At 44.2% G+C, this 25,053-nt stretch overlaps 1 long non-coding RNA gene across 1 annotated transcript in view; it reads right to left on the bottom strand.

Moving 5' to 3' along the window:
- The window catches only part of LOC133255887 (uncharacterized), a 28,023-nt gene extending 3,806 nt beyond the window's left edge, over window positions 1-24,217 (bottom strand). Inside the window, exon 1 of the long non-coding RNA XR_009739062.1 lies at window positions 43-24,217. This is a non-coding gene — a long non-coding RNA (uncharacterized LOC133255887). The remainder of the gene's footprint in view (window positions 1-42) is intronic.
- Window positions 24,218-25,053: the final 836 nt, after the last annotated feature.

The raw sequence follows: 25,053 nt of genomic DNA, 5'->3' as shown, positions 1-25,053 counted from the left end.
ACGGACGATAGAATAAGTGGGACAGACAGTGAGTACACTTACAGAAAAGCAAAAGGCTGAAGCCCACAGGGAGAAACATCTTCTTTTTATATCAGGGAGGAGGATACATAGAAACCCAGGCTCCTTAAACCTCTGAGACCGTCTCTGGGGCTTCTGAAGAGAAGGAGATGGGAGGGACACGAAGGGAGTGGAACAGCCCTGACGGTCACGTGCCTGAATTAGCTGTAACTCTCTGAGGCACATGCTTCCAACCCAGGAAACGTCGTTGTTGTTGTTTTTGTAGTCCTCAACCCTCTTGAACTAATCCTTTTGTAAAACACAATGAAAATGAATTAGTTTTTGAAAAAGGAAAAAAATAGAAATTACAAGCCCAATGATCACATACTTCCATACCAAATAGCCCTGCATGCTGCATGCTCAGTTGCTTCAGTCATGTCCAACTCTCTGCGACCCTATGGACTGTAGTCCCCCAGGCTCCCCTGTCGGTGGGATTCTCCAGGAAAGAATACTGGAGTGGGTTGCTATGCCTTCCTCCAAGGGATCTTCCTGACCCAGGATTCGAACACACATCTCCTATCTGTCCTACATTGCAGGCAGATTCTTTACCCACTGAGCCATCGAGGAAGCCCTAATACTGGCTTATGGTCCATTTCCACATCCTCTGGTCACAGACTGGGTACCGGTCACACAGCACGAGCACAGCTGACCATACCTGTGGCACTCGGTCCACGGAATAAATGAACGGGGACCTAGTATTACATCTTTGTGTAATGAGAAAAGGAAGAGGGTTGGATAAGGTCATTTCTAAAATCTGCTCTAGGGACTTCCCCGGTGGTCCAGTGGCTAAGACTCCATGCTCCCAAAAGAGGAGGGGCTTGGGTTTGACCGCTGGTTCAGGGAACTAGACCCCACATGCCACAACTAGAGAACCTGCATGCTGCAATGAAGACAGAAGATTCCGCATGCTGCAACTAAGACCCAATGCACCCAAAGAAATAAATATTTTTTAATAAATAGAATCTGCTCTAGCCCTGAATTCTAGAACTCTTATTTCTTTTGTTGTTGTTGTTATTTATTTTTATACAAGTTTTTAATGTTACACTCTGTTCACGAGTATTACAAAATATTTGAACCCCTCTATTTCTTTTTTCCCCCAGCTTTATTTATTTTTTCTTTCCTTTTAACTTTTTAAATTCTGAAAGTATAATAAAGTTACCAGAGACTTGGAAAATACAGAACAAAATAGCATATAGTTCCACTCTACATTACAATTATTTTCTTAAGTAGCTAAATTAAGATTTTTAGTTGGAGTTTCAGTATCAAACTCTCAAAAAATGAATAGAATGAATATACAGAAAAGCAGAAGGGTTGATTTCTGATGGATCAGGAGGGCTGCGATTCTGAGATCATTCTTTCATTTCCCGCAGTCTAATTTCCATCTCTCCTGCAGCACACACTTGGCCCCAGCTGGAAAATTCTCCCCTGAAGCAACGCTTCCCAGAGGGTGAGCTGCAGTGAGTAGGTTACAAGGCTGCTGAGACAGTGCTCACAGTGGACAATGGGACCTGGGGTAGCTGGAGCCTCCTGGGTCAGCCCTTCCTGGCCACACTCAAGTACAAATATTATCTTCTGTATAAGCCAAGACATGACAACGGCTGGGAGGCACTGCCCTAAAAGAACAGATGACCAACTTGCTCCCCAAACCTGGGAGTGTTTCTAGGAGTACTCTGGAGTCCCTCTGTTTCCCTGTGCCCCACCTTCAATTCATCAGGAAGGCCCATCAGCTCCACCCAGAAGTGTGTCTCCAAGTGCCTCCACTTCTCTCCACCCCCACCCCCTCCTGCCAATACCACCCTCGCTTGTCAGGCCCATGGCAGTACCCCCCCAACTGGTCCCCTTGCCTCTGCTCTTCCCCTGGGCAATCACTCTCCAGGTCTTCATAAACTGTAAATCTAATGATGTCAGGGAGGCCTCCTATCCTGGCCTGTGACCCACTGCACATGGTGGGACCACTGCTGTCTGCCAGCCTCCTCACGTGCCCTCTCCTACACCCATCACTGCCCTTCAGCTGCTGTGGCTTTCCTTCTGCTCCCTCCCTGCCTCCCTCTTCTAGCTGCCTGAAACTCTGCTTCCAGTTTTTTACCAGTCTCAGCTCTGAGAGTCTCTCCCTGGCAAATAAATTAGTCACTCACTTGGGTACCCAGTTCAATTCAGTTCAGTTCAGTCACTCAGTCATATCCGACTCTTTGCAATCCCATGAACCGCAGCACGCCAGACCTCCCTGTCCATCACCAACTCCCAGAGTCCACCCAAACCCATGTCCATTGAGCTGGTGATGCCATCCAACCATCTCATCCTCTGTCATCCCCTTCTCCTCCTACCCTCAATCTTTTCCAGCATCAGGGTCTTTTCAAATGAGTCAGCTCTTTGCATCAGGTGGCCAAAGTATTGGAGTTTCAGCTTCAACATTAGTCCTTCCAATGAACACCTAGGACTGATCTCCTTTAGAATGGACTAGTTGGATCTCCTTGCAGTCCAAGAGACTCTCAAGAGTCTTCTCCAACATCACACTTCAAAAGCATCAATTCTTAGGCACTCAGCCTTCTTTATAGTCCAACTCTTACATCCATACATGATGACTGGAAAAACCATAGCCTTGACTAGACGGACCTTTGTTGGCAAAGTAATGTCTCTGCTTTTTAATATGCTGTCCAGGTTGGTCATAACTTTCCTTCCAAGGAGTAAGCGTCTTTTAATTTCATGGCTGCAGTCACCATCTACAGTGATTTTGGAGCCCGGAAAAATAAAGTCAGCGACTATTTCCACTGTTTCCCCATCTATTTGCCATGTGATGGGACCGGATGCCATGATCTTAGTTTTCAGAATGTTGAGCTTTAAGCCAACTTTTTCACTCTCCTCTTTCCCAGAGTCACCCTCCTCTTTCCCAGAGTCACCCTCTATTTCATCTCTGTCTTATTTTCACATCTCATCAATCATTATATTTGACATCACTGGGCTTATACATGCTTATTATTTGTCTTTCCCTTCTCACCCTGTATGGGCTTCCCTGATAGCTCAGCTGGTAAAGAATCCACCTGCAAAGCAGGAGACCCCAGTTTTATTCCTGGGTCAGGAAGATCCTCTGGAGAAGGGATAGGCTACCCACTCCAGGATTCTTGGGCTTTCCTGGTGGCTCAGCTGGTGACGAATCTGCCTACAATGCAGGAGACCAGGCTTTGATCCCTGGGTTGGGAAGATCCCCTAGAGAAGGGAAACGCTACCCACTCCATTACTCTGGCCTGGAAAATTCCATGGATTGTATAGATGGGGTTACAAAGAGTCAGACACGACTGAGCGACTTTCACTTTCACTTTGTCCCGCTGTGTATATAGGACATGGTGAGTCCTAGCCCCTGGGACTGTGTCTGCCTTGTATCTGGCAATCAACAAATATTTGCGAACAACAGAATATAACTTTCTGCACTTAAAAACTCACCATTGGGATGGATAAGTTTGCCAGATTCTTTTTATTGAAGTATAGTTGATTTACAGTGTTGTATTCATTTCTGGTATACAATATAGTGATTGTTATTTATATGTATATATATATATTCTTACCATATTCTTTCCATCATGGATTATTACAGGATATTGAACATAGTTCCCTGTGGTATACAGTAAGACCTTGTTGTTTATCTATTTTATATGTAGTACTTTACATAGTATTTGTCTTTCTCTTTCTAACTTACTTCACTCAGTATGATAATCCATAGATCCATCTATGTTGCTGAAAATGGTACTATTTCATTCTTTTTTCTGGCTGAGTAGTATTCTATTGTGTATATATACCACATTTTCACTATCCATTTATCTGTTGATGAACATTTAGGTTACCTCCATATCTTGACTATTTTACATAGTAAAGGTGCCAGGTTTAACAAATAAAAATACAGGACACTCAGTTAAGTTTACATTTCAAATGAACAACAACAAAAAATGTTTAGTAACAATTGGGGCTTCTGTGGTAGCTCAGCTGGTAAAGAATCCACCTGCAATGCAGGAGATCCCAGTTCAATTCCTGGGTCGGGAAGATCCACTGGAGAAGGGATAGGCTACCCATTCCAGTATTCTTAGGCTTCCCTGGTGGCTCAGCTGGTAAAGAATCCACCTGCAATGTGGGAGACCTGGGTTTGATCCCTGAGTTGGGATGATCTCCTGGAGAAGGAAAAGGCTACCCACTCCAGTATTCTGGCCTGGGGAATTCCATGGACTGGGGTTGCAAAGAGTAGGACACGACTGAGCAACTTTCACTAGTAATAACTGGGACATTCCATATTTGGGATGTATTTATTCTAAAAAGATAGTCATTGTTTTTCTGAAATTCAAATTTCACTGGACATTTTGCATTTTATCTGGCAATCCTAGTCATGAAGACCACCAAAAGCATATCCCAGAAAGTCTGAAACCCCAGTGTGAGCATCCCCAGGCCTCTGGATGTGGAAGAGGGAGGTTCAGCTACCGGGTTGCTTTGTTTGATCAGCTGATGCCAGGCCTGCACTGCCCCCTGCAGGTAGGGGTCCCCTCTCAAAGGCACCAGCCCCTCTGAGAGGGAAGGTCACTTCCAGCTTCTGGCTCTGAGATATTCACAGGCTCTGGCGGCCCCCACTCAATTTTTGGGAGTCTGTCCCAGTTCTAAAGGTGGTGCCAAGCATGATATTTGTGAGAACTGAGTGTTCCCTTCCTGACCTAGGCCTGTTTACAAATTAAACTGCTGCTCCTCTTCTGACAGCCCAACCTCAGTTACATCTGCCCACACACGAGAACAGAGGAGAGGGCTTCAGAGACCCTCAGTCAAAGGCACCTGCCCTCTCTCTAAGCCTTCACATTGAGACCTTCTCAGGGTGGCACAATCATAAAACAACCCCTTCCCCACCATGGTGTCCTTCCATCACTCCTTAAAAGGCATCGCTTCAACCAGGGCACTTCTCAGAACAGCAGTGCAGTATCATGGTTAAGGAGTGGGGCTCTGGATCCACACTACTTGGGTTCCTATCAACTCCAGCATCTACTTGCTGTGAGACCTTAAACACAACCTAACTCCTCCTCAAGCCTCAGTTTCTCCATCTATAAAACGGAGATGAAAATAATAATAGCTTTTTCACAGGACTGCTGGTAAATTAAATGAAATAACACAGCAATACACCCAGCAAGTGATTTAAGAATGCTAGTCATTGCTGTTGCTATTGTCGTTTTTGTGAAATAGACTGATGAATAAACTCCTGAGAGCTTGAGTCTCATCAAAGACGTTCAGAGATAAGATGCTGAGTAAATCTAAAAAATAAAGTTGTGAAATCATGCCAAAAAAAATTTAAAAACCATGTTGTACCAATCGATGGCAAATAAAAAAGAGACTCTCATCTTTCATTTCTGTCACTGCTGTAAGTATGTCATAGAGCTCTGTGCTCCCCTGAGACCTGAGCCAGCTATGCTTATCCCAAACCCCTAAGAGCACTGGAAGTATGAAATGAATCTCCTAGCTCACTGTCCTATGTCTTCCGAAGGTTTCAAGAGGCTTGTTCATAGGAGATCACAATGTACACAAGAGAGTGACCCCCAAAGTTTAGAGCTAAGAGAGACTCAAGATTTAATGACCTACTATGGACACATTGCCCTTGAACTTTCCTGCCCCATCTCCCTTAAACCTGCGGGTGTCTGCATCTGAGTCCAGGCAGGGAGCGCCCTAGACTGCCTTTCTTTAACCCAAAAGCACCACTCAACAGAGGCCTTCGGACCTGACGGGGCCCCAGGGATTTGATAAACAAGCCACTCTTGTCCTAAGCTTGGATTTGATCACTGCTGCTGCTACTGCTGCTAAGTCGCTTCAGTCGTGTCCGACTCTGTGCGACCCCATAGATGGCAGCCCACCAGGCTCCCCCGTTCCTGGGATTCTCTAGGCAAGAACACTGGAGTGGGTTGCCATTTCCTTCTCCAATGCATGAAAGTGAGAAGTGAAAGTGAAGTCGCTCAGTCGTGTCTGACTCTTAGCAACCCCACGGACTGCAGCCCACCAGGCTCCTCCGTCCATGGGATTTTCCAGGCAAGAGTACTGGAGTGGGGTACCATCGCCACACTAGCTCAAAAAAAGGGAGAGATTTTCCTCCCAGCTTCCTCCGAGGAGGGCAGCTTTGTTTTTGACCTTATAGCGCCCTCTGCTGTTCTAATTAGCCCATCTCCATAAGTAGGTCACACTGGAGGTTGGCAGAAAAGAGGTCAGGGGAGGAAAATATTCTTTGTTCAGAACTTAGTCAAAGTTGCAACTTCTGTTCCCCTTGATCCCCTTTCAACCCTGACACTGGCAGCTGCTTCTCTGTTGGGCCAAAGGGCCCATCCTCCCCCAGTCACTCAGAGCACTGTCTTCAAGGACATGAGACAGCACCCCACAAGGGTACATGGGACATTTCCCTACCAAACAAAAGCCTAGTGCAACAGCAAGGACACAGGGAAATGTCTTTGGATGGACATGGACAAACACATCGCTTTTTTAATGAAAGAACAGAAATGTGATTGAAAGGAAAAGCTTAGAAACATCTGACTGTGTGATGATGGGAGTGAGTGGTCTAGCGGAAGGGTTTCTGCATCACTTTCTTCCTGTGGCCCATTCCATTCCAGGACCCCCAGGACAGACCTGGGTGGATGGATAAGAGGAAGCATGCCAGGAAGGGATTGAAGTCCAGCAGACGTCCTCTACCCCCAGGACCTCTGTTTGGGGGGAAGATCTTGCTGAAAGCTCTTTGGGCCAGAGCAAGCACGAAGAATGCTACCATGGTTTGCTGCCCAAGGCCTGTGTTTGAAGGAAAGCTGTGAGGGGTAAGCGATACTCCATGGTATTACTGTCGTCACCTCTGCAGCAGCCTATGGAAGGAACAGTCTTGGTCCAACCAGGTCAGTGATATCTTTTGTGATGGGGCTGTGTGGGACCTTGCCTGACCCTTACCCAAGCACATCTCTCAAGCCATTTGTAGGATCTTCTTTCCAATTATCCCCCAGGCATGGAGGGCAAGCAGGTGATATTTCAATTACCAAGGGCTAGCAATTGGTAATAGTTATCTGGAACACAGTTCTAAGAAGGACTGTGAGCTATATGTAAAATAGATAAGCAACAAGGATTTATTGTATAGCAGAGGGGAATATATTCAATATCTTAGAATAACCTATGATGAAAAATAAGAAATACATCATATATATATATTTATATATTAATAAATATATATAACTGAATCACTTTGTCATACACCTGAAACTAACATAATATTTTGAATCAACTACACTTGAATTTTTTTAAAAAAGGACTGAGGCTACATCTAGACCCTGAGGAGCAGAGTGATGTGTCTATTAGCAATACCTGCCACGGGAGCAGGAACAGGAGGTAACACCACGTGGCTTTGTGTTTGCCACCATCCCTGCTTAGATGTCAGTCTTGGTAATGAGTCCCGCAGAGAAGGACTAATCAGAGGCAACTCTCTGTTGGATTATCCTTTTGGTAAAGGGCAAATTTCTAAATCTCTGTCTTTCCCTTGGCTTGCCTGAGACCTCACGGGCCATTTCCCCCACTATCAACTGCTGTTGCCTGCAGCCTAAGAAATAAAATTTTAAAAATGAATTAAGATGCTGTATATCTCTCTTTAAAATTTTAAACCCTGTGCCAAAGCCAACATCTCCCTTGAGTCACTTATCCACTGTTTAGCAGAGATAATCATACCCAGGCTAGCCAGGAAAGCCCCAGGGATGGGGACTGCCAAGGGAAGGTCCCTGTTCTCTTGAGTCACAGGAAGGAAGAAGGCAAGAATGGGACTTAGGTGTTCTGATTTCTAGCCCCATCTCTGTCTCTATCTACTGATGTGGCCTTAAGCAACTTTATCCCTCAGGGCTTGGGCTTCTTCATCCTCTACTTGGCTCCAGCAGCTGCTAAGTTCCCTTCCAGGTCTGGCATTTTGGGATGCTAATGTATGAAGCTGAGAGCTGAACTAAGAGAATTATCGGTTTATATTCTCCTGTGTGTGTGCTTAAACTCTGCCATGCCCAGCAAGGGAGGAAAGCAAAGCATGCTTCTTCACTGAGGGGTAGCATCATTTCTTGATCAGTATGTGTGTGACTCATCAGAACCTGGAGGTTTGTGCCCTTATGCCAACTTGAAATCCAGTTATTATTGCATCTGGGAGAAAGAAAGTGCTGAAAACAGCCTTTGCCAGAGGGGGGAAGGGGGAAGCATTAATTTGGCAAGAAAAAAGAAGTCTCTGCATCGTGTGATAACATTTTGATATCTTATTTATCATCTTCATCCCTGAAATCTACTCAGCCACCTACTATCTCTGTCCTAACAGAGGGAAGAGGGCAGACCTTTCCCAGGAAAGAGGGGGCCCCTGGGGAGGACAGACAGCTCTCTCTGTCTAGTGAGGAAGGGGAACAGAGGCGATGCCACATCCCTTTCAACCACGCTGACGCTTCTAGTTTTTGTAAAGGTGTTCACTCCTGTGGGAATGGGGTTAATAGGAAACTGACATTTTGGAACCAAGACTAGAGGAATCTTGAAACTCAGTTTGTACTATCTGGCAGGATTAATTTTTTTTCATCTGAAAATTGTCAGAGGGATATTCAAGTGTTCTTTGAGGAAGAGGAACAAAAGATGAATGATTAATACAATTCAATTTACCAAATATTTATTAAGTGCCCACAGTTTTCCCCAGGGATCACCTGGGCCAGTTTTGGAGGAAGCAGTTTCATTGCTCTAAGGGAGGAAGGGTTTTGTCAGTGGATGAACAATGACAACGGATTTGCCTTTGAGACCCAGATACGGTTAACTGTGGCCCTGGGTAAGTAGCTTATCTTCAGGGGGGATAAAATATGTACACAACAGCATGGGTAATCTAAAACACAAGATATCAAAAATGGCATTTTATAATTGGCTTTTAGCACACATTTCATCATTTTGTAGGGCCAGTTTCTCTCCCCAACTGTAGGTTTTCTTGATCTATTAAATATATGGGGGGAAAGCTTTCCAAGAATAATAGGTTTCTGAAATTAGGCTCACAGTCAACATAGGAAGAAGTGGTACCTTTTGTCTTTCCAACAATGAAAAAGGGGACCTGACATCCCTCATATACTTGATGCCCACAGGGGTCTCCTTTCCTGTTGTAGGTCAGAACCAGTGGTGAACCACCAGGCAGTTATGATTTTTATAGATCTGTACAAGATGGGAATAAGAAATAGCCTACAAGACGTTCAGGATACAGGAGTCTCAGCTGCCCAGGAGGCCAGAGAATTCTGGACCCCAACATGATTGGTCCTGGTGTCCTCCTGGCCTGAGTCCTGGGCTGCAGGACAACCCTAAGTGACCTTGCTCACCGAGGGGGCCCCCTAATCACCCCAGAGACAGGCTACATCTGAGAAGAGGAAGTCATAGCCCGGCACTAAGAGGAACTTTTGGTAAAGGGCCCAGGCACTGTGTAAAGAGCACTGAGAAATTCACCTTTGGGAAAGGGACTCAGTTAATTGTAAGCCTGGGTGAGTACCTTTAGTGTTAGCAAAACCCCCCTCAGCATCTAACACCTAGCAACCAGAAAGCTGGCACTGGTGGCTAGATGATGAACTTCCTTATCCATTGGGAAAAGACTATAAATATCGAATCACCTTTCCTGTGGATAAGCAAGAGCCTGTAGTTTATGTAAAGGTGTCTGCTCCTGTGGGAAGCAAGGCAATTTACATTCGGAACCGGGACTCAAGTGAGAGTGAAACTTAGTAAGTACTAGCTTTAAACCAAAGGTGTCCGTTTATTTGGTTTGGTTTTTGAATTATCTGAAAGCTCCAAAGAAAGAACAGTTTTCCCTGAGGATTTGGTTCCAAAATTCTGACTTCAAACTTCTAAAGAGATCTAATGTTAAGGCAGATGGTAGGCTCGAAAAACTCTATTTCCCTGTGTGATAAGTAGAGACCTACTTTTCTTTTCTCTGCTTGTTTGTTTTATTTTGTTTAGGAAATGGGGAGGAGGACTAGACACTCTGGGAGGTTGGGGGGAATAGATTTGCACAGTATTTTGGGACAGATTAGGTCCAGAGAATCAAATCAAAGAGTAACAGCTCAGAAAGTCCTGAAAGACTACCTAACTCACTTCTTTAATTTTGCAAATGAGGACAGTGAAACTCAGAGAGGTTTGTGAACTTGCTCAAGGTCACACAGCTGAGCCTGGTCTGGGACTAAGCCAAGATACCTCACAGCTGTGACCAGGCCAGACCCAAGAAAAAGAAAACATCATGGTTCTTGACTAAGCAAGTTTATTTGCACCCCAAACATTCTTTTTCCAAGATTTAGTGAGCTCAGAACAGAACCCCAGGGTTCTAAGGAGAGATAAAATCATCACATGCCTGTTTTGTGGGGGAAAGTTGACTAAAGTCGAAACAGCTAAACTTGGTCTTAGGGGAAATGTTCAGCCATCTGCAAATGGAGGCAGGGATGCAAAAAAGTGCAAATGAAAACGCTGGTCTTGTCTTCAGACAATTGACTGTGACCATCAAACACTATCTATAAATTCTGCAGCACTAATTTCTCTCCCAGTGGGATTTTATATTCTATGATAAATTGCATCAGCTATGCAATTACTCTGGACCACAGATGTGTATAGAGAATCTTCTTGCTGAGCCTTCCTGTGTCTTAAAGTAGCAATCATATCTCTGGACATATCTCTCAGCCCTGAAGCTCTGGGCTACCACCAAGAAAGATACCATCACTTATCCTGTCTGAAAAGCTTGGAGGTTGAAGGAAAATTTTAATTCTTGGGAAGCTCAGCAAAGTTGGGCTCCCTGAGTTGACCCCTCTGGTTTTTGCAAAGCCTTGGAGCATTGTGTTCAACAAACCAGTGGCTCTAAGATGATATTTGGGAAAGGGACTCAGCTCACAGTGCAACTTGGTAAGTGGAGAAAGCACTGAACCCTCTTCTTGAAAATGGTATGAGACCCTTTTACAGCAATTCATGGGTATGTGACTTCTTGGCCCATCTCTGCTCATATGCAAGTTCTGCCTGGCTAAATGATAGCCTCGCCATATCCTCCAAGATGGTCCAGTTATGAAGGTGCACCCATGCAGCTAAATACAGCTTTTGCTAAATTCTCACAAAATCCCTTACCCTCCTCATCAAACTGCTGAGTAGTTCTTCTGTTACCCTCATAGCCCTGCTGGTTTACAAATTAGAAGAAGAGAAGTACTCAAGGACTTGGAGATTTTTAGGGCATTGTGAAAAGAGCATCACTGCCGGTGTGTTTGGCTTCTGGGGAGGAAAATAATGATGATTTTTAATTGCTTACTATGTGCTAGGCAATGGGCTGCATGTTTTCTATCCATTATCATAGCAAATCTTTATACCAGCTATGTGGGTTAAGTGTTATTATTATCGTCATTTCATAGAAGAGAACTTCTTTCATTTTTATATTTTATATTCTTTTGGAAGCTCAGAGAGAGGTTGAATAACGTGTTCAAATTGATTGAGTAAGAAAGAGGGCCTAGAGTTTAATTCTTGGAACTCAGATTCCAAAATTTAGTGTTTACTAGTGGGGGAGTGGATTATGTTTTGGGGGAAAATCACTGATGCTTTGGTCTCTAAAGTTGCTAAAACAATCCCTAGAGAATTGTGCTCTCAGCTAAGCAAGCCAGAGATTGAGCAGCAGGGCCAGTGCAACCCACATACAGATCCTAGTCCTTATAACAACATCACCATGCCGCACCATTCTCCCCACTTTTCTCCCCACTTTACAGACAGGGAAAGTGGGGTGCAGCAGGTTAAGGAACTTGCCCTTGATTCCAAACCCAAGTCTCTCTGACCCCAAAACTGAGCTATTTCAAAATCATTACAACTGCTAACCAGCTAGGTTAATTAATTCATTAATGGCAACAATCTAATGTTAGGTAAAGATGGATTAAAGTGTTTCCTTAGCTCCTCCCCCTTTTCAGGAACAACTATACAGTTTTGTGGTCACACAACATTGTGTTTCCACCTTTGTGCTTCCTTTGGGAGAGACGGAGGAGCCCCGGCCCCCAGCACCTGGTGGAAGGGTCTTGGCGGTATTTGTAAAGCAGTCTATGGGGGTGTAACTCAGGGCGGATCTGAAAGACTCCTCTTTGGAAAGGGAACGAAACTGACAGTAAACCCACGTAAGTTTGAGTAACTAATGCTTCCAGATTTCTCTCTGGAACCCTGATTCTTAAATTTCCCACTCTGTTTTATACTCAAGTCCAAATCATGGCAGCCCCATTGATGGATTCCAATTGAAACAACCAATGATATATACCTACCTTATGCGATACTCTGCTGTTTACCCTCACTTGCTATTTTATCTAATAGACCAGAGTGAGACTGCTAGTGGAGCATTTAAACTAAGGAGTCAGACTGTTAGAAAGTTTAATTTCGTATTATAACTGGTGGAATTTTCCATGAGACTAAGAGAAAATCAGTTAACTCGCAGGGCCTCTATTCTCTCCCTCTGTAAAATGTGGGAGGCAGTTCCTACTCCTGTTTTACCAGAGCAGGTAGGCTGTGGGGGGATGTTGGCACATTTCCAACTAAGTGACAATAACGCAAGGAAAAAGAAGGGCCCAGACAGTCCATAAACTCTACCACCAGACCCTCATCATAAAAAGCTGGTTTTATCAAGAGAATTCTTGGGTGATAAGTGAACATTTAAATAGGTAGTAAAGGGAGTTTTTGTAGAGTCTCGTGTCATTGTGTGATACTCCAATAATAAGCTGACATTTGGAAAAGGAACAATCCTGAATGTTAGACCAGGTATGTTTAAAAGATGATTTGTTTCTAAACATAAGCCTTCACTCTTAGAAATTCTGTGAAAGATCACAGAGTTACTCACTGAGCTATTAGCATCTTTGGGGACCTGGTGTCACCAGTCTTTCTGGCGAGATGCTAATGAGGGCAGCCTCATATGGAGACTCTTTAGGGCTGTTTCTTCTATACCTTTAAGCCCTTGGACATGTTATGCTGGTTTTGGTTGTTATTGGAGATGTGTCTCTGACAAATGAAATCTGAACTAAAGTTGTAGTGTGTAGGGCAGAAAGCAGTTAGGAAGAAAGGATCTATTAGACGAAAGCAGTGTAGGGTGTGCAATGCAACCTGACTCAAAAGAAGACAGTGAGATGCGCCTGTTGATATAAATGGCTGAATGACCACTCTCATTCTCATATCTCAGGTGCAATACTTGCCTTCCTAAAGCCTCCATGTTGGAGAAATTAGGAAAGAAATTGCTTAATCCCAATTATTCTCAAATTCTTGGAGCCACACCAGTTGGGTAAAACCATGTAGGATTTTCTGGTGCTGACATTAATCTCAAGCTGATATTTAGGGAAGTGCTAAGATTGAAAGCAAATACTCAAAACAGATCACGAACTTCTGAAAACATGCCCCAGGATGCTGTTAACCACGATGCTTCTAACTGGAACTTTTTCATTCTCGCCTTGGCTGAGCTCAGCAGAGAAGCCCCTTTGAATACCCACTCATTTCTGTGCCCTTCAAAGTGTGAGGGAAGGAGTTCCTAACCCAACATAACAACTCCCTTGCAATATTCAGAGGGAGATTTTTGAGTGCTACTTACCACTCTCAAAACAAATCTAATTAATTAACTTGACTGTAGCTGAAATTTTGCTCCATGAGGGAATTTCTATCTACTGCAATAGAAGCTCATTCCAGACAATTGTTTGGGTTTTAACTTTTGCTTACAATTCATAAGAGATGCCAACTACCCAATGGATATCTCAAAGTAAAACTTCCACTATCATGACCAAATTAGTGTCCACATTAGAAAGGCTAGAGTCAGGAGGTCCTAGTGAGCATTATGTTAGTTCCAGATGACCTTCCTGAAGTCCCTTATGCCTAAAACAGCATAAGAATAAAAAATATTTCCATGCTGACCTGTGTGTCCAACTGCTAACTAGAGCTCAAAACGTGGACCAGTTGGCTGCCATGTTTCCAAATTGGGTTGGATATTTAGAGTCCCCCAGACACTGGAAATGATAATCAGAAAAAGCACATGCTAGTCCATTTTTATTTATAATTCTCATCTCTCCCAGAGAACTGTTATAAATTTTCTCCCAGAGGTATTATATTCATCCTTCTTTTGGTTCTTTATTTGTAATACGTACAGAGATGAAATATTGGTTGAGATTCAGAAAACATCTATGAGATTTACCTTAAGCTTTGCCTGTCAGAGAGATTCTAAGAGCTAAAAAGATGGGAAGCTGACATTTGGGAACTAGATTAAGAAGAAAACTCAAATTAATCCCAAGGAGCAACGTTCAGTAGATGGTTATTTAGACATCAGCCCCACAAGCTGAGTTGCTCAGATGGCTGCACTGCCCCTATCTTGGGCTTGCCTAGAAGAGTAATAATAACGTGTTCACCCCCAGACCTGTTTTCAGAAGAGAGAAATGTCAGCCTCCGGCCCTAAAAACTCCTGAATTGGTTCATTTCAATAGAGTTTATCATTGCACATGGTGTTCTGGAAGTAATAGAAAAAGTGCATTAGAAGATTCAGCAAATGGAAATGAAATGCAAATTTAGATTGTAAATATAGGACTGCAGTAAATAGATAGCAAGAAGAAAAGATGATGAGATTAGAAACTTACCACATTTCTCTAACCCTAAAGGGGTTGTATCTATGAATAGTTTAAAACTGCTGAAGAGGAGGGGGGTGGAGAAAGAAAACAGAAGCAAACAGATTTTCTCCTAATCCTTTTCACTTTGCAAAATCAGAAATTGTTTTTCAATCAAATTTCCCCAAGCAGAAGAAAGAAATGATGTCTGTTTTCAGAGTTCAGGGTGTGTGGGTGGGAGCCTTCTAGAACTGATGCTGAGCAGGGCTCCCTGTTGGTGACAAAAGATAGCAATGTCCCGGTTGGAGAGGAGAAGAGAATAAGTCCAAAAATAAGTGCAAATAAGGGTGTGAAGACAAGAAGGGCTCACAGGCCAGGATTTCCCTTGGATTTTTCTACCTTGACTTCTAACCTTTCCTGTCTTAGCCTATGGATCAGGTCCCAGACGAGCAGACCCTAGGATTCAAACTACCAGTTTCAATGGAGAAGCCAGCTTAACTTCACTCAGGAGACCTTGTTTATTCTGACTTGAAAGATTCTTTTAATCCAGCTGATTTTAGGGAGAGCTCTGTAAAGGATGAAGGATTTTTTTTTTTTTTAAGTTAAAATTCTATGAAGTGGAAATAAAGATGTTAAATATTTGACTGACAGGGAGAACAAAACTCTGGTACATGCCTATAACCGCTAAAGGGGACATTGACAAGGAGGCAAAGGACAGCAAAGAGACACTGTCCTAAAGCTCTCTGGTTTGTGAGACTCAGGGCCCAGCAGGCTGAGGCACTGAGGGCCCAGCAGGCTCCTCTTCAGGGGAGAGAGAGGGCTCTTGTGGGGAGACAGGGGCCTTGCATACAGTTTGTGTAAAGCTCTTTGCTGGGGTGTGACTCAGAGGTGCAGGCCAGAAGCTGGTATTCGGGCGAGGAACCAGGCTGACCATCAACCCCAGTGAGTATGGAAGGATGAAGCCACATGGGGCCCCTGACAGTTTTGTCCTCTCTAGATCACATCCTGCAGGCTCTCCTGGACAGGCACTGGTCCATTATAAGGAAGCAGATCAGGAAAGACCAAAAAGCCCTCAAACTCGTACCTTTGAACACGTCCCTGTAAAATTCCTTCACTCTCTTCCCCTTCTGCCATGTGTTTCCAGTAAACCAGAATCTGGGGCTCTGATGTGAACAATTTCCAAAAAACAGAGAAACAGTTAGCCTTGAAGTATAATAAAATAGAGACTGTGTGAGTGCCAACCGGGGTAGACAATGGGGGAAGAAGAAAAAAAGATTGGTTTACCCAAACTAAGGTGGCAGCTCAGACAAAAAATGAAAAAAATTTTTAATTTTTAATAAATAACATATATATTTATCAAGCCTCCATTGCCTTCTGGAAGCCCAGCTCCCACCTGCAGCAACCAATTTGGGGGCATGTTGTTAAATAACCCACAAGTCATGTTGTAGGATCGAGACTACATTGACCCCCAGGGCCCTGCTGCAAAGAGCTGGTCCTGTTAGTGTTTTTGTAAAGCCTCCCCTGACTGTGAGACTAGTGGAACTAGCAACTATAAACAGACATTTGGAAAAGGCACTCTCTTAATTGTGAATCCAAGTAAGTTTGAAGGGCCCAGTGGGGAGTGGGAGAGTTTCAAAACATGTCTTTCTTCTGATTTAAATTACTTGTCCCCCCCACCCAAAACATTCCAGGTTAATTTCTAAATCTGATGCTTGTGTTGGGAAGATATGGGCCCCATCAGAGAGATTAAAACTCCGTTGTACAAAGACTAAATTACCTTCGGCCAAAAACATTCCTATCATCCATCTTCAATGAGATTGCTGGTACAGGGAGAAAAATTGAATACAGGATCCTGAGGGATTCAGCTAAAGCCAGGAAATGTTTGCCAAAAAGATAGAGAGGAAATTGGCATATTGTGACTATGCAAATTCAGTAGACCAAATATAAATCTTCCTGATGTAGATACTAAAACTCCCCTAAATTTATCTCCTGAAATAATGAGACCCAGAGATTTCATTAATGAATACTGGAAATTCTACAGACAGATTTCTTTTCTTCTTTTATCTTCATTTTCTCTCTCTTAAAGAACTATACTCCATCTCCAGTCCAGTAACTGAGGTCTCTGTGAGTGGAACTGTCAGATTAACTCAGCTTTTAACCCCTCTTTTCCCTCTGTTACCAAAATTATTGATTAAATCACCATTTGACTTAGCTCAACCCAGGAGGGGGGCAAAAATTCATTTGTCCTCTGAATCATGAGAATACAGCAGTACATTCTGTCCTTCATATATGCACCCACATGTTCATAAGGGTAATAACATGTGTTAAATACTTGGGAAAGTTTTAAATGCTATATATATAAAATACTAAGCAACTGCGGTAGATCTTGGCATTCCTTGAGAATCTATGTTTCTGGTGGCTTCAGCGAGTGGTGCTTATAAACTAATGCCGGGAAGACTAACTTGTTATAAAATTTGGGTAAATAGGAAAAACATGTTGAAAGCACTCCCAGTCTCCTTTTGACATAAGCTAAGCTCCCTGATTGCTGAGTTTTGTTTATTCAGTTCTGCTTTCTATGATTAGGAGAGGATACAGCACTGGGAGAGGCATACTACAAAATACAGCCCAGGTGAAGCTCTTGCAAAACTGGCTGGGGAGGGTGGGGGGGGTAAATGCCTAAGTGATGCAGTGCATGCAGTGCTAAAGGAGTTATTGCGGCCCTGATAACAGCCAGCTTGGAATGTTCTGGGCTAGGTCCTGCCTGAAAAACAGTCAGTGTGGTTAGCTCAGTGGTGAAGCTGTCACAGGCAGAAGTGCCTTGCTCAGCAGGGGCAAAACCAGCACACGTCTGCAACAACAGAAACAGTGAATAAGGTGGAATCCCATGCACTCAGTAGTCTCTGAGATCCTAGCTAATTAAAGCTTCAAGGGGATTCACTGGGAGATTCAAGGACATCACTTTTCAGAGGGTGGGCAGCCAAAACTGGGGACCAGACTGGTTTCATCGTTGGCGTCTCGCTGGAAACACTAGGGAGAGCTCTATGGTGGGTGTTCTAGAATGCACAGAGAAGCTGAGAGTTCCTCTCAGTACTTGGTGGGCCACTTCAGGGAAATGAGAGCCGTAACCCCTACACAGTAAAATGTAGAAGCAGACAGCCTCACTTGCAAAGAAAATACCTGTGCAGGGCGAGCATTTTTCCAGAGCTCCAGACAGTAATTGTAGGCCAAATTTTCCATACAATGGACTCATCTTCTACAAGGGCTACCAAGGCAAGGCTGGAGTCCAAGGGACCTTAAAGACTATTTTCCTTCAATCAGCAGAGGACAGAGATTATTGCTATAGCGACACTTTGGCACCGTCTGCTGGAGAACTTTCGCTGAGAGTAGGCATCTAATTTTGCTTAGGTTCTGAAATTTCAGCGGCTGAAGTATTGGTGTGGGGAGCTCTGTAAACTGTGATGCTAGGAAGCAGGAAGAGATGAGAGGGTCATTTGAATCCCTGACTGCTGTCCTTAAAGCAGATGTCACTTCTTCTTTGCTAAATAATAGCCTTTTTTTCCTCTCTCCCACTTCATGCTTCATGTTGACACTTTGTTAATAAGTGGTTGCTTGAAGAGATGACTAGAGAGAGTAGCACAAATTCAGTCAAACAGTTGAAGAGTTTAAAAGTTGAATGCAGATAAGGAGCTAAAATATTTGTGTTTCATCTTCGTTGGGGACAGGGCTTGATCACAATGTGCCAAATAATGAGGTTGCCTGAATTTGGCTCCTCACATGGTCTGTGGCATCCACCAGACACAGCCAAGGAGACCCCAGGGCTTCCTATGGTTGTGACTGTCAGCAGTGGAAGCTGTGTTTGATCAAAGGATGCAATTTACAGCAACTCCAAGTAAACACAGAGTAACTCCAAGTAAACTCCGAGCAACCCTAAGAGAGGCCTCAACTAATTCTCCCATTATGGTTACTGGGCTGCTCAGAGGTCAGGACACCGCAGATGAGCCTACAGGGTGACCAGTTGTCCCGGTTTGTCTCTGATTGTGGATTTCCCAAGACAAAGGTCTTTCTGTTCTAAATTCAAAAGAGCCCCCGGGATGCTTGATCACATAACAAAGCTCAGATGTAAACTTTCTGTGAGATATTGCTCTCAGTAATGAGTAATTCAGGTTCAAGACCAACTGAAGTTCAGTCAAATGTGCCCATTATTTTCATTCCTTATGCTGGGGCATGAAGGGAAGCTCAGGAGATGGTGTTTCCTGAGGCTGGAGCCTAAACCTCATCAAATTCTAGTCAGCCTCCAGAAAGCTGAACACTCTCCTCCTGTCTCCTTGCAATCAATTCATTGTCATCAGAAATGTGTGACACCTCGAAGGGAGGGGAGGACATGTCTTGAAAACTGATCAGAGGAATTGTCCTGAAAATGATGCTGTAAAATGGAAATGAGACCTTTAGAAAGAGAAATGCTGAACATGAGAAATCAGTAAGCCTCAGGATGGAAACCAGAGGAAATGGACAGAGACAAAACACAGCCCCACCAGGGGGTGGGAGGGATACAGGAGGTCAGCGTCCCAGGACCAGACATGCAAATGGTTCTCTGAGCTTAGGTGGGAAGAATCTCAGCCTCACAGTTTCGGACCCCTTTGGGTGAGTCTCTTCTCACCCAAAGGAGTTAAAGAGGAAGTTGTCTGTGAGCCGTGGGGGTGCCCCCGGGGTTCTTGTAAAGGCTTCCATTGCAGTGTAAATACTGGTAGTAGTGCCTATGGAAAGCTGATGTTCGGACAAGGAACCACTTTGACTGTCCAGCCAAGTAAGTGTAACAGGACACAGAAACATACTGGGAATTCTGGGATTTCAGCCCTGGTGTTAGTTTTGAGAGAAATGTGTGTTGCCTAGAAACCAGATCTTGCTTGTCGTTGACCAGTAGCCTCCAGGGTCCTGTCTCTTCTTTAATCTCAGCATTCATAGATTCCATTTTGGACCTTGAGTCTTTGGGTCTAACCCTTTGAGACTCTGGGTCTATCCCACTGCTGTGGAATAAAGCTGACCTTGACCTTGGAAAGATAGAAAATAGTCTGCTGCTTTCAGAGCCTTCTCTAGACATGATGCCCAACTTTGGGGGTGAGTGTGTCCCTTTTCCAATAGATTCCCCTGAGTAACCCATTCTAACCGTTAGTACCATTCCTCATCAGAAAGTTCTTCCTTATATCAACCTTAAATTCTTCTTGATGCAGCCGAGGCCATTTTCGCTGGTATCATCTACAGTGGAGAGGGATAATTGAGAGCAGAGGTTGAATAAGTCTGAGGCATTCAGTTCAGAATGAGTTTCAAATGAAAGCAGAGAGGGAAAAAATGAAAACTGAATGGGAATCTAGGGTCTTATTTCAAATCCCTCTATGTTCCCTGCATGTCTCCTATGGCTTCTCTAGATGCAAAACCACAAAAAGAGAGGAGAGGGGGGAAAGGGGTGGGAAAACACACATATCCACTGTTCCTATCACTGAAACCACCAGGCAAGGGATTACAATTAATTCCAAAGAGTTTCAGATACCAGGCTTAATACCTTTCTCCTCATGGTGACTTGTATCCTTGCTGATAATTAGAGCAGATAGGAAGATTTGGCTTTGGTGTGTTTGCTGCTGTTCCCCGCTGGGAAGAGTGAGAAACTCTGTTTTTTTAAGATTCATAAAGTTCCTTCTGTCAGTCGTTGTAAAACTCTCCACTGCAGGGAGTAGCCCGGCAGCTCTGAGTTAGAAAAAGAAAGAACTTGACTAACCGTGAAGCCAAGAAGCCAGAAAGACCCAAACTCACAGTGTCCCCCAGGTAGTCTTGCATTTTAGGACTTTTGTTCCTTTCTTGCAAGGATGCTAATGGAGTCCAGCGGAAACGGATCACAGAGGCTGGAGTCCCGTGGGTGCTCAGAAACATAAATGGAAGGAATGAGCTATAGGAAGGGGGAAATGTTAAAATATTAAAATGTAGGAATATGTCTTTAACAGCAGCATGATAAGACTGAGATGGGGAGGAGGGTGTCACAGACAAGGGTGGCATCACTCTGTGTTGCAGGCACTGTTTTCCCAGGCTTTCCACTGAGGGCAAAGTCTTCTGATGCTAAAGGGATGAGAATCCAGATCTGTATCTTTATGCAGGCATAGTCGACCGGGCAGACAGCATGGTCCCTACTCTGTGTGATGGAGACAGGAGTGGGGATGGAGGGTTGGGGTTTTCTGATATCATGGTCTCTATCTGCTCTACTGAGGGGCAGCGTCAATTCATACCAGGTGGATGTGGCACTAGAAGTGCCACTCTAAAACTGAATCTTGGATTGTTATGACCATCTTGAATGTGCAAGATGCCTCCAAGAAGAGCCTAGGTCTACTGAACAGGCGGCAGGTTGGACCAATATTCCCCAATTTTTGTTGAATTTCTCCAAGCCTAGTATTGTGGGAGCTGAAACTGAGAGGATGACATTTGAGCCTGGGCACCCTTTGACTGAAATATGCCAAAGGGGTCTGAAAGGGCAACACCGCCTTCGGAGCTCTGCTTTTGTTGTTAGCTCTTTGGCAGTTGTCATTTCAGCAAAAAAAGCATCCACTTAGAAAGGTCAGCTCTTCATTAGCCAGACAAATGAGGACAACATATTGACCAGTGATCAAGAGCGAGAGGCCCAGGTCTCAGCTTCTGAGAGGCTGGCATTTCCAGTCCTTTAATCACAGCAGCCTATGAATATATGCTGTCTTGGGGAAGGCAGATCAGTGGTGCCTGAGGACCTGGTGTCACCAAACCAGGGCTTAGAGATGGAAATGAGATGCAGATGGGGACATGGTGTGATGTGTGAGGACAGAGAAGGGAGAAGACGACAAGAGAACTCACTGATGTTTTTAAAATCATCAGCATGTCAGAAGTTGCAATGACCCCAAGGTGAAGAAGCACATGTTCCTAGCAAGTTTTCTACCATCCCCCAAAGAATCTGACCTAACTGTGGCCCCATATCTCATCTGAAGTTACCTGAGATGCCTTTTGAAGTGGCGTCAAGAAAGACTGGGGTCTGAGATCACAGAGTCACCTGTCAGTTATTGCAAAGTGTTCGATGGCTGTGTGACAACTCCTACAAGTTGATGTTTGGGCAAGGGACGAGCTTATCAGTCATTCCAAGTAAGTTTGCCTGTGACTCTGCCTGTGGAGGGTGGCGGGGATAATTACCACAGGCATGGGGCTCAGATGACTGTGCTGGTGGCATGGTTGTTGAAAACACAAAGCTAAGGGAATCCAGATGTATTCACTGTGATCAGAAAAGGAGGTCAAAGAATGGCAGATATGGGTTTAGTGCCTAAAAGGTATCGTAGAGACCTTGGACCTGAACATGGCAATTTGAAAAACAAGTCACTAACCTGTGTTCTATTCACTCTACCCTCTCCTTGCTCATGGGGTACAAGATCAGGTGGGTGAACAATGGACACTGTAATAGGCTGTTAGGGAAGTGAGGTAGGTTGGAAAAAAGCAAGTGGTCAGAGCTTCATCTGGGTTAATTCCAAGAAAAGAAATTGTTCCAAAAATTTCCCAAAGAAATAAAATCCTTCCCAGAGTTAAAAGATGTAATAAAGAGACCTAATGAGAATGAGCTTCAGAATCATGTGATCATCAGGAGAGAAATTAAATCTTCAAAGAAAAAGAATGTTTTAAATGTCCACGCATAAAACAAATGGGCCCACAACTTTAACTAGACAGCGAGCAGCCCACAAAGCACTTGAACCTTCCCTTTAACCCCCACTCAGAAGGACTCGGTCCCTCCAACCACTCCTCATGGTCACAGCTGCTCTAAGCCCTGAAGCTCCTTTCCATTAATGCCCTGGTCCCTGAGCCTGCACAGGACAAGAGATTGTCTGTCTGTCTGTCTGTCTGTCTGTCTGTCTTTCTGTCGGGTGGGCCTCCAGGTGTCTGCACCAGCTCTGTCTTCTGCCTGGTTTTTGTTGAGCTTCCTATCACAGTGGAACAGCTACGGCCAGAACTATTTTGGGAGAGGGACAAGTTTGACAGTCATTCCAAGTAAGTCAAAGAAAAATTTCCATCCCTATTGTGTTGAGCAAACCCTTTAATTTCCAGAAAGAAATCATCAAGTTCTGCTACTCTGTTTCTCTAAACTCAGTTCAGTTCAGTTGCTCAGTCGTGTCCAACTCTTTGGGACCCCGTGGACTGCAGCAAGCCAGGCTTCCCTGTCCTAATTCTCTAAACTAGATAGAATTTTATCTGGAACAGAGCAGAGTCCCTCCCCCTCCACCCCCAAGAGTGAGTCATGCTTGGGAACATAAACCCTCACCTGGACACCCCTGGGAGGAGGGGGACAGTGCCCCCTGCAGCCGGGCCACCCCCACCAGCTGGCCCCTCACACCTGCACTGACCAGAGAAGCATGGCCGGTCACGGCACAGGCCACAGGAGCAGAGACTGGGGGACAAGTTTCAACTGAAAGAAAATGGCCCAGAGGCTAAAGGAGGGGAAAGAGGCGACTTCAGAGAAAACTGAAATATGGAATGGTATGAAAGGATGAGAAAGATGGCAGGCTGTCCAGACTCATCCTATGTTTAGACCTGAGGGATTCGCTGATGGCACCTGGAGAGAGAAAGGGGATGTCTAGTCCTCTCTCTGAAGAAAATTTGGCAGAAAAATCAAAACAATTCTCACATGTCAAGCCTCTCCTAATTATAGCCTTTTTTCCATTTTCCTCAGCTGGTCCAGCAGGAAATGGTATGGAGGGGTCACTGACAGCTTTGATAGTGAAGTATTGGGAGAAGGGGGTTCAGAAGAAATGGGGGCTGCACAGTAGGGTTTGGAGAGCTCGGAGCCTTGGTTTTTGTAATGACTTAGAACACTGTGTGTCTAAATACCAAGGCGGTCAATTAAACTTTGGAACAGGAACTAGACTCACCATCACAGCCAGTAAGTACTTCATTCTTGGTCAGGAAATCAGCTATTCTTTAATTTTTAGGTCACCTATGTGAGATTCTGGAGGTCACACTCGATAGAGCAGGCTTAGAAGAATTTCTACCTGTCCTTTCTCACAAATGGTAGGGATGGGTGTCAGCCAAATATCTGATTTTCTGGGGGGAACTCCAGTCTTGAATATTTAATTCAAAGCTGAAAATATGATTCACAATTCTGTTTTTGCTGCTGCCATCATGTGCTAATGTGACATGTGAAGAGAATTCAGACAGAATAACTGCATCTCCACTTTTATCTTGTATGATAATTTGAACTTTGAGTACTGCAGTCATTTGGAAGAAATGGTTGAAACGTAGGCTATCAAAATGACAAGCAAACCATGAGACCCAGAGAAGCAGGCAGACAGAACGTTGGAGAGTATAATTTTACAAAGCTAGTCCAATGTGTTTCTCTTTGCAGATGGTGAAGGTATTTGGGAAGGTGCTAAGAACTGATGCCTTAGGTAGAGCAGAACAGTGGGACACGGAGCTCTGGTCCCAAGTGGAAGGTTAAACTTGGAAAATGTGGAGGAGGGCGGTCCCCCAGTGGAGTTTATCAGTGTGACGGCACATCTCAGTTTAATACAGTTCAGTAGCTCAGTCGTGTCTGACAGCAGGCCAGGCTTTCCTGTCCATCACCAGTTCTTGAGCATTTAGTAAGTTACAGCGTGTATAAGGCACAGAATTAACTGCAAAAAAAAAAAAAAAAACTATGTCTGAGATGATAGATAGTTGATAGTTGATAAATGAGAGAGAGATAGAAAGAATGAGATAAATCCTGGATATGTACACCCAGAGTACAGTACTGCAAAAAGCATGGGGCAAATAAATTTCTTACATCTCGAATTTAAAGCTGTGGAAAATCTGAACATGTAGACTTTGTTACAAAAGACAACCTTGCAAATACTGGAAGGGCAAGAACTGGATAGATGGAACCTGCCCAAGTCTGGATTTCTCAACTGTCTTAACCACTCAGTTACCTAGAGGAATATTTTTCTCTTTTTTCTGCATTAGAAATTAAAGGCATGAGTACTGAGGACTTGGATGGCTCAGACTATTGTAGTGAAAATTACATTATAAAGCACCTCCCAGCTAGGCTGGATAAAGCACCTTTAGGCTTCAAAGCCTTTTTCTTCTCTGTCTGGAGAAGGTAGAGGAGTGGTACTCTCTCTGCTCTGTATCTAGGGAAAGGGAGCTCTGAGAGATACAAAGCAAGACAGTGAGAGAGCTGAGCTGTGGGGACGCAGTGATGGTCAGTAGCCAGAAGTGTTGAGGGGACTGTCCCCAGGTGAAAACATAACTCACTCGGTGAAAATGTCAATCTCCTCTGTGCCACCAAGAGCAACTCAGTAAAAGTGCTTTCCCCAGCAGGGGACAGTCAGAGTGGTTCTAAATCAACTCAGAGCCCCAAATACTCAAAAAATGTATGTGGAAGCCAGCT

This window comes from Bos javanicus, chromosome 10 (genome assembly GCF_032452875.1).
Source record: "Bos javanicus breed banteng chromosome 10, ARS-OSU_banteng_1.0, whole genome shotgun sequence".
NCBI lineage: Eukaryota > Metazoa > Chordata > Mammalia > Artiodactyla > Bovidae > Bos > Bos javanicus.
This window is presented reverse-complemented; position numbering and strand designations above follow the sequence as displayed.